Below are 10,025 nucleotides of genomic sequence, written 5' to 3'. Positions count from 1 at the left end.
GGTACCTGTCCTAAGTGATACAGCTAGGTTTCGTATTACCTCTTATGACCTCTCCTCAGAAGTCGCATGGTGTCATTTCTGCCATGCTCTGTGACAGGAAGTTTAAGAGATATATCCAGTTGAAGATGAGAGGGTTTTGTTAGAAGAGGCTGTGGAACAGGAAATGCATTGGTGAGGCCATTTGGAAATTACAATCCGCTATAAGGTGCAAACCACTTGATAAGTTTTCAGAAAGTTTCTTGGCTATAATTTATTTTGGAGATTCAGATAACATGCATCTGAGCTTTGAACCCTCATGAGGGGTAATTATGATTTCAAATTTTCAGGGGAGTCTCATTTTCATTTTAAGACCAATACATATAATTCCCCTTTGTGGATTGAATTGTGTGCTGTTGTGGTGGTGGTAAAGTTTGTCATTTATTGAGCAATAGCCCTTCTTTAGCTGGGCTCTCCTGTTTCAACTCCCTACCCTGCCCTAACAAATTGTAAACTCAAAGCCTTTTTTTTCATCCTTCTATGCTTTTTAAAACTCAAACTTGTTAGGTTTCACTGTGGGAGAGAAATGGACTAGAGATAAAGGAATAATGAAGGAAATTTTGGGGTTTTGTAAATATTTTATTTCTTAATGTGGGTACTAATTAAACAGCGAAGTTCACTTTATGAAGATTTATCTGTACCTTTGTAACTTACACTCGATTTTGTCTTGTGCTCTACTTCAATAGAATTTAAAACAATCCAAAAAATGAATGAAAGTCTGTGAATAACAGATTTATAAATCATTTATAAATGATTTCATAAAGCTGTCTCCTATTTCAGCATTTAATCCTTTGTGGTTAGAGTATTTTCATTTTCTAATTTCTATTGCTAAAACTGGATGAATGGAAGTATAGAATTTCTCATAATAAATTCTTTTGAAAATGTTACTGTTTTTAATTTACCCAAGTCTGCCACCATTTAACTAGTGTATCATCCCTGTGAGAAGTAATAACAAAATTCATAGAAAGTTTTACATTATCAAAGTATATACCAAACCATATTTTGGTTTAAACTAAGAATATGCACAAAAATTGTTGTACCCATGATAGAAGCAGGAATGTCATATTAAAGTCAAAGAATGGATCTCTCATTAAAAAAAAAAAAAAAAAAAAAGGAGATAAGGAGAAAACTAGGTTTCCTAAGAATATTTTTTTAAAAAGGAAGTATAGCATTGTTATTCATACAATTTACAAATTAATTTCAAAGAAATTATTTTATTTTAGATTCTCACACAAAAATGTGTGATATATATTCTACTACCAGAGTTAAGGGTTCTACTCGCTCTAGGTAAACACCCTACATTGTCTCTGGCTTAGTGTCTGGTATTTACTTATTACAAATTTATTATAGTAATGTAATGATATAATAATATTAATATAATAATTTATTATAAATAATATTTATTCTGGTATTTAATTTCTGCTATTGTTAATTTCATACCATACACACATATAGGACTTACATGTGAAGCTCTAAACCCACTGATACTCATCAGCAAACCTGCAGTTTGCTATACTTAGCTGCATTGCCCTGAAGGAGGAGGTTTATTACTCATTTGACTTTACCCAGGATAAGACTGCTAGCCCTGCCCTAAATTGCATTTCCACCCACTGCTGTTCAAACATTAATGTTTTAATGGGCCATATAAAAGATATAGGAAATGAGGATTAGGTTCTAGATTTTTTTTTTTAATTTTAATCCCCCAGTGCCCATCATGACAAGTGCAGTTCTTAATCCCCATCACCTATTTCACCCATCCCCCCAGCTCCCTGCCTTCTGCTAACCACGAGTTTGTTATCTATAGCTAAAAGTCGGGGGGGGGGGGTTGTTTGTTTCTTTTTTTTACCCCATTGCTTTTTGTTTTTTAATTTCTTAAATTCCACGTGAGTGAAATCAAATGGTATTTGTCCTTCTCTAACTTATTTCACTTAGCATTATACTCTCTAGCATTATCCATATCCTTGCAAATGGCAAGATTTCATTCTTTTTTTAAGGCTAAATAATTTCCATTATATACCTATATCTATATCTATCTATCTATCTCACATCTTCTTTATCCATTCGTCAGCTGATTGATAATTGGGCTGCTTCCGTATCTTGGCTATTGTAATTAATGCTACAATAAACATAGGAGTGCATATATCCCTTTGGATTAGTGTTTTTATATTCTTTGGGTAAATACCTAGTAGTGAGATTGCCAGAGTTGTAGGGTAGCTCTATTATTAACTTTTAAGGAAGTTTCATACTGTTTTTCACAGTGGCTGCACCAGTTTGCATTCCCACCAACAGTGCACAAGTGTTTCTTTTTCTCCATGTCCTCACCAATACCCATTGTTTTCTGTTTGATTTTCGCCATTCTGACAGGTGTGAGGTAGTATCTCATTTTAGTTTTGATTTGTATTTCCCTGATGATGAGTGTTGGTGAGCTTTTGTTCACATATCTGTTGGCCATCTGTATGTCTTCTTTGAAGAAATGTCTGTTCATGTCTTCTGCCCATTTTTTAGATTATTTGTTTTTTGGGCATTGAGTTGTATCAGTTCTTTATATATTTTGGATAATAACCTTTATCGAATATCTTCTCCCATTCCATAGGTGCCTATAGTTGGTTTGTGTATGTGTGTGTATGTGTGTGCAGAAGCTTTTTATTTTTTATATTTTTAATGCTTTTTATTTAGGTGAGAGAGAGAACACAGAGCATGAGGGGAGCATAAGGAGATGGGCAAGCAGATTCTCTACTGAGCACAAAGCCTAACACGGGCTCATCCTGGGGCACTGAGATCATAACCTGAGTTGAAGTCAGACACTTAACAAACTGAAGCAGGCATAAATACCCCCAGAAGCTTTTTATTTTGATATAGTTCTAGTAGTTTATTTTTGCTTTTATTTCCCTTGCTTCAGAGAACCTCTCTAGGTTCTATGCTATGGCCAAAGGCAGAAAAATTACTACCTGTGAACTCTTCTAAGGAATTTATGGTTTCAGGTCTCACATTTAGGTCATTCATCCATTTTGAGTTTATTTTTATGCATAGTGTAAGAAAGCGGTCCAGTTTCATTCTTGTTGCATGTTGCTGTCTAGTTTTTCCCAACATCATTTGTTGAAGAGACTATTTTCTCATCGCATATTGTTTCCTCTTTTGTTGAAGATTAAATGACCATATAATTAAGAGTTTATTTCTGTGTTTTCTATTCTGTTCCTTTGATCTATGTGTCGATTTTTGTGCCAATACCATACTCTTTTGGTTACTACAGCTTTTTAATATAACTTGAAGTCTGGATTTATGATACCTCTAGCTTTGCTTTTCTTTTTAAGATTGCTTTGGCTATTCAAGGTCTTTTGTGTTTCCATACAAATTTTAGGATTCTTTGTTTTAGCTCTGTGAAAAATGTTCCTGATATTTTGATAGGGATTGCATTAAATATGTAGACTGCTTTTGGTAATATAAACATTTAACAATATATTTTCTTCAACATGAACATGGGATGTCTATTTCTTTGAGTCCTCTTTAATTTCTTCCATCAGTTTTTATAGTTTTCAGAGTATAGTTCTTTTACCTTTTTTGCTTAGATTTATTCCTTGATATTTTATTAATTTTTGGTGCAACCATAAATGGTCAATTTCCTTAATGTCTTTTTCTGCTGCTTCATTGTTAGTATATAGAAATGCAACAGATTTCTGTACATTTATTTTGTATCTTGTGATTTTATGGAATTTGTTTATGATTTCCACTGGAAATTATAAACAAATTTATGTTTTTTGGTGGAGTCTTTTCGGTTTTCTGTATATAGTATCATGTCATCTGCAAATAGTGAAAATTTTACTTCTTCCTAACCAATTTGGATGCCTCTTTTTGTTGTTGTTGTTATTGCTTGATTACACGCTCTAGAATTCTTAATACTTCTTTGGAAATTTAGACTATAGTAGATATTTGAGAAAAAAAATACTTAAATTTGCTCAACCAGTGAAAAATTTCTGAATTGTTCATGTTCCAGGTTTACCTCCAAGTTATGAATGTACAAAGATTGCTAAGACATAACTTACTGACTTCAGAGAACACATTGGATGGTTTTCTAATGTGGTAACATTCAGAAGAAAACTTAAGAATACTATTTAGTTAAAAAGACACCCCTCCTTTTTAAAGGATTTTATTTACTTATTTGAGATAGAGAGTGAAGGAGAAAGCACCAGTGGGCGGTGGAGAAGCAGAAGGAAAGTGAGAAGCAAGCTCTCCACTGAGCAGGGAGCCTGACATGGGGCTTGATCCGAGGATCCTGGGATCATGACTTGAGCCAAAGACAGGTGCTTAACCAACTGAGCCACCCAGGCACTTCAACACTTCCCTTTTCTATCCATGACTCTTATGTCTTTTTCAGTTTTCAAAAATAGTAAGAAAAATTAAATGTGTATGATGGTTGGGATTGCATGCTTTAATATAAATGTTCCTGGAATTTCATTTTATTTTTTAATGTGCCTGGAATTTTAAATCACTGCTCTTTCCACTATGCAATATAGCATGCTATATGTTGGCTTTTCTCAGTAAAAGCCTATGCTTCAAGGCAGGTGATGATGTGGCAAGTCCAGCCCCCATCCAGTTCAGTTTCTAAACTGAAAATAAAATATAGTAGACATTGTGATCCCCCAAGAGAACTTGGCATATGCCCCGTGTAAAGGCCAACATCAGCTGTAATTAATGTCTTACCCATGCCCCAAGCTTAGGCACCTTTGCTTTTTCTACATGAGACAAGTCATTCAGATCTCATTGGAAACTGGTGTTTTTTTTTTTTTTTCTGAAATACTTTTACCAGGCCGATCAACTGTCAAAAAGATGGATTGAATTTGATTGTGATTGGCATTAAATAAGAATTTTATACAATTTCAGATAAATTTTTTAAATTCTACCAAATGTTTTTATGTTGAACCTTAGGCATGTCACTGATAAAGTAGCTGAAGAAAATATCTGAAATTTAAGCAAAGGAATAGCATTAATTTATTAGGTTGAACACCTCATTAGTCACATTATTTGGAAATGCATTTTTCATAGATACAGATTGTTCTTTGGGTTCTCTGCACTAGACATGTATTTATTAAATCTATGTGTAAGACATGTATTTTTATATTCATCCTTTCCTGGAAGACAGAGAGTATAAGATGCTATTCGGTTTTTGTCAAAACAAGTTGTACCCTGCACCCAGCCACACCAAACTACATATGTTTCTAGAATATGGCTTCAGTTCATGCTGGGCCTTCTGCCTAGAATCACATTTCCTTCCCTCCTCTAATCCACACATATATAAAGTGATTTTTTTCTGCCTTGTAAACAGTGATTCATTTTGCATTATCATAAGGTTCTTATGGTTTTTGATTTGTTAATCTTTAAACTCCTCACAAGAGAATCTGCTATATAGTAGATACTCATTGAAAAATTAGGAAGGAAGGCAGGCAGGCAGGCAGGACAAGTGAACAGACATAACCAGTATATGGAATATATTCAGTAAAACATAATAGTAAAGATTCATAATATTTACTTCCCTTAAATGACTAATTTGGAGATTTTAAAGCATATAAAACCTAATGAATAAGTGAGCAAAAATGTTTTCAATTATCACCAATTCATGAAAAATTGGAATATTGAAAACAATCCTAAGCATGAAATAGTGTGTGAAATCATTAAAGAACTCAAATCTGATATTATCTGTTGGTGAAATAGAAGATTGAGAAGAGAGAGGGAAAGAGTGTTTTATATATGAGAGAAATAATTGAAATTGAAGAGATTAAAGCATAAAATGTGTAAACTTTCCACAAAAAAAAAAAATAAAAAGAGTCTCCAGCAATGATAAGATTATATAAGAAGTATCTTGGCATGATGCAAAGACACTTAAAATTTTAGAAGTCACAGCAGGAAAACTATTAGCAATATAAATGAACACATAAAGTTAAGCATTTCAAGATGCATGCACATGGCAGGTTTTTAGTTAAAAAATATTAAGAATCAGAACTTTAAAAAAAATTGGCTTTTAAGCTTATGGCAAAAAGCAAATATAAAATAGACTAGAGCTTAAGGATTCTTTTTTCTTCTGCCATACCTGTATTTAATGATTGTGGAAAAAATACGTATTAGCTCTTTGTGATTAAAATTATATTATTTGGGAAAAGTCAGAGTGCCTTATTGATAATATGAATATGTTGTTTATATATATAATTGTTTACCATTGTTTAAAAAACAGAATTTTGCTTCTCTTGTCTATAATTTATTTATTCATTGTCAGCATAAGAAAACCCCCCCTGGGGCGTGTGAATGAATTTTGAAGAGTACTGTGTGCTTTAAAGTTACTCCAGTTTTTTTCTACTCCCATATTTTTCTTTCAGTATGAGTTGGTGTTTTGAGATTCATATCTAGTAGGAACTCATTAATCTGTGATTTCCCTTATTTGTTACCATATGCAGAGGTCTCCAGAGTCATGTAAATTATTTCAAAACACGTGTAGAAATGTGTCTTTTGTTAATGGGTGCCCAGTGCTTCCAGATCTTACCTAAGTCTATGTAATTTACATCTATTATATATGTAATAAAATCACGATTTTCCTACTCTTAAAAGAAAATTACAGTGTTCTCTGATGTAGCCTCAGTTGGATGGCTCTGGAGACTGGAGTGTCCCATGAATGAAACCTAGGAAAATATAAGTTTACTATTCCCCACTAGATATTATAGACACCACATTTTAAATTCAGGTGTTTCCTAGAATGAAACATTTGGGAAAGACTGAGATAATTCACTGATGAAAGCATATTCAAATTAATTATGAAACTGGTAATTGTTTTATGCATCTCCCTTCTTTATAGGTCCTTTTTATTTAAAATGTGCTATAATTTACTCAGATTTTATGGAACATGAGATGTTTTCATTCGAATTTACCCACTTCCCTTTACAGTACAAAATAACATAACAAAAACACCACCAGGAAATAATAAAAGTGAAAATCAAAAAGAAAACACTGACCTATACTGTTGTTATACTGAAGCCTTAAAACCAATCTGTATTACATTACGTCCTACTTGAGGAGGCATTTGGCAAAGAAGAAAGGAGAGTAACAGAGGGGTGTAGAGATGGGAATTCCAGAGTTAACCTGTTGTCTTGAAAACATCCAAAGTTCATGGGACTTGGTATCCTTATGTACTGGTGTGAACTCTATTGTGTCCAAAGTGCCAGAACCAGGGAACACAAGAATTAGCTGTATACTTTACCAGAACATCGATTTACATATTGATAATCCTAGATTGTCTACGGTGAGGTTTATCTTATGTAAAAGCCCTTACATTTAGCCCCTAAAAGTAAGGGTTTTTATATATGTGCCTACTTCAGAAAGCAAGTTCATCTACTTATCACTCAGTTTTAAAACTGACTCAGTTTTTCCTGAGAGTTGCATAGATACTTGGAAACATATTTTACTATAACATATTTTAAGTACATCTGTATATATTCATATTGTAAATCAGTTACTGTCTCTAATCCTCAGACTTATTCTTTAGCAAATCTTTTTTGATTAGTCATTTGTTAGTGGAAACATTTTGCCTTTTTTCTTTTACCTTTATCTTTTTTTTCTTTTTGGAAAATTAAAAAGAAAAATCAAACAAAAGAGAAAAAAATATTTGTGATAGCCATACCCTGGAACTGTGATTAATATCAGATCTTATATTATGTATATGTAAAATTGTTATTACAATACTCTGAAAATGTGATAGCTTTTACTACAATAATTTTTCTCAAATATTACATCTTAATATTTCTGACATTAAATATGTTTTGAAAACATTATTAAAACCTGTAGAATAACTTATGAAGTAGTTAAAGATACTTCAATAAACCCTGACATGCTTTTATGTAGAATTTGAATTACATTTAGTTTATTGTTATTTTAAATAATTTTAACATTGATAGACTTACATTCCTCTTTAATTATTACCTCAGAATAAATTGCTAAGTATTGTGTCTGCTCAATTATTATCTAGTTAGTTCCACATTTTTATTGGTCAGTTTTGGTTTCAGAGCTACATTCCTTTAATTATCGTAACTTTTAAAATGTATTAAAATATATATTCTTCAGTTCATATTCTCTATCCTTATTCTTATTTTACAAATGTTTTTTGGGCAATCTCCATGAGATTATGGGATTTTCAGCTCCTAGGATATGTTGACAATTATTTTTTCTGTATATAATCATCCTGATTTCTAATTGTCCTTAGTTATATTTTCTCACTTCATTCTTTTTCATTTTTTATGACTCAATTTCTTAAAAGCATATTACTTGTTTGGTCATCAGGAAGCAATATGCTACACATCTTATATATGCTATTTTGATAGTTTAATCTTTATACAGATACTTTGTTAGACTGCAGATATGTTAGGAAATTTGTTATTCCTTTGGTTTGATTGTGACCCATTATAACTTTTTAAATTTCAAATAATGAAAAATAGGAACTTAAATCTTATTACATGTGCTATAAAGACAATGATACTAAAAATCAATGACAATGATATATTTAGAAAATAAATAAACACTTAGATGTAAAAATACATTTCTAAATAGCCCATGAGTTGAAAATGTTACAAAGGAAATCAGGAAGTATTGCAAGATATAAAAATGGAAATACTTATATTTGTGTACTACTACTAAAGCAGTATGTAGAGGGAAATTTATAGCTTTAAATGCTTATATTATTGAGAAAAATGATCAAAGTCAGTGATCTAAACTGTTACCTTAGAAGCTAATAAAAAGAGTAATTTTAACCTAAAGCATATATATCTCAATAATGTAAAGACAAACCAATGAACAAAGATGGGCAAATACTTGTGTTCCAAAATCCCTCAGTCCAAAATACTTTCTGATATTCTTTTGATTTATTTTTGACCCATGGGCTATTTAAAAGTGTGTTATTAAGTTGTAGGACTTCTGCAGGAGGTAGATTTGTCTTTTAGTTTTGTCTGGAATAGCCTTATGTTTATCTATAAGGACTTTTAGAATTCTGGTACTGACGTTTAGATTAAGATAAGGCTGAGATGTGTTCCAAGTAATGTATAATATATGGTTTAAATTTTGAAATACCCCTGGTGACACCTATGGCAAGTATGTTTATATCATTTAAGGATGTGTCAATTGATGTCTTACAACTTACTTTAATTGGTTTGCTGATTAGTTTGGCTACTTGAACAGTAAGTAGATTTACAAGATAAAATACAGGATAATCATACATTATCTGGCACTAACATGTATAGAAAAAAAAGAACATTGTTTTTCTGAAATTGAAATTTAACAGGGATCTTATATTTTGTATGCTAATTCAGGCAACCTTATCAATAGGGCATCAAAGACTCTACTTGAGGGCATCTGGGTGGCTCAGTGGGTTAAGCCTCTGCTTTCAGCTCAGGTCGTGATCTCAGGGTCCTGGGATCAAGCCCCCCATCAGGCTCTCTGCTCAGCAGGGAGCCTGCTTCGCCCTATCTCTCTCCACCTGCCTCTCAGCCTACTTGTGATCTCTGTCAAATAAATAAATAAAATCTTAAAAATAAAAAAAGACTCTACTTGAAATATTTCCCAAATTCTCCTGAAACAAAGATTCCTCACACATATCTTGATAGTTGATAATCCAGACACAAAGTGTTCCCTTTATGACCAATGACACCATAGAGGTAGTAAAGTGCCTTGAATCTAAATACTTATGTATACTTTCTTTTTCAATTATACGTACATTACTTTGACTAAAGCTTTATATAATTATGCTCTATCAAGTCTTGAGAGTTCTCTCAATTATTACAACCTGTGAATTTCTTTAATATTCTGGATAATATTGTATTATTATATTACATTATATTATGTCACATATATCATATATAAGGTATAGTTATATATTATACTTATACATTACATGTGATATATACTGTATTATATAGAATTGCATGTATTCTGTATACATACAATATATGTACACATATAAT

Source organism: Mustela putorius, unplaced genomic scaffold (genome assembly GCF_011764305.1).
Source record: "Mustela putorius furo isolate JIRA1106 unplaced genomic scaffold, ASM1176430v1.1 tig00000640_pilon_pilon_pilon, whole genome shotgun sequence".
Taxonomy (NCBI): domain Eukaryota; kingdom Metazoa; phylum Chordata; class Mammalia; order Carnivora; family Mustelidae; genus Mustela; species Mustela putorius.
This window is presented reverse-complemented; position numbering follows the sequence as displayed.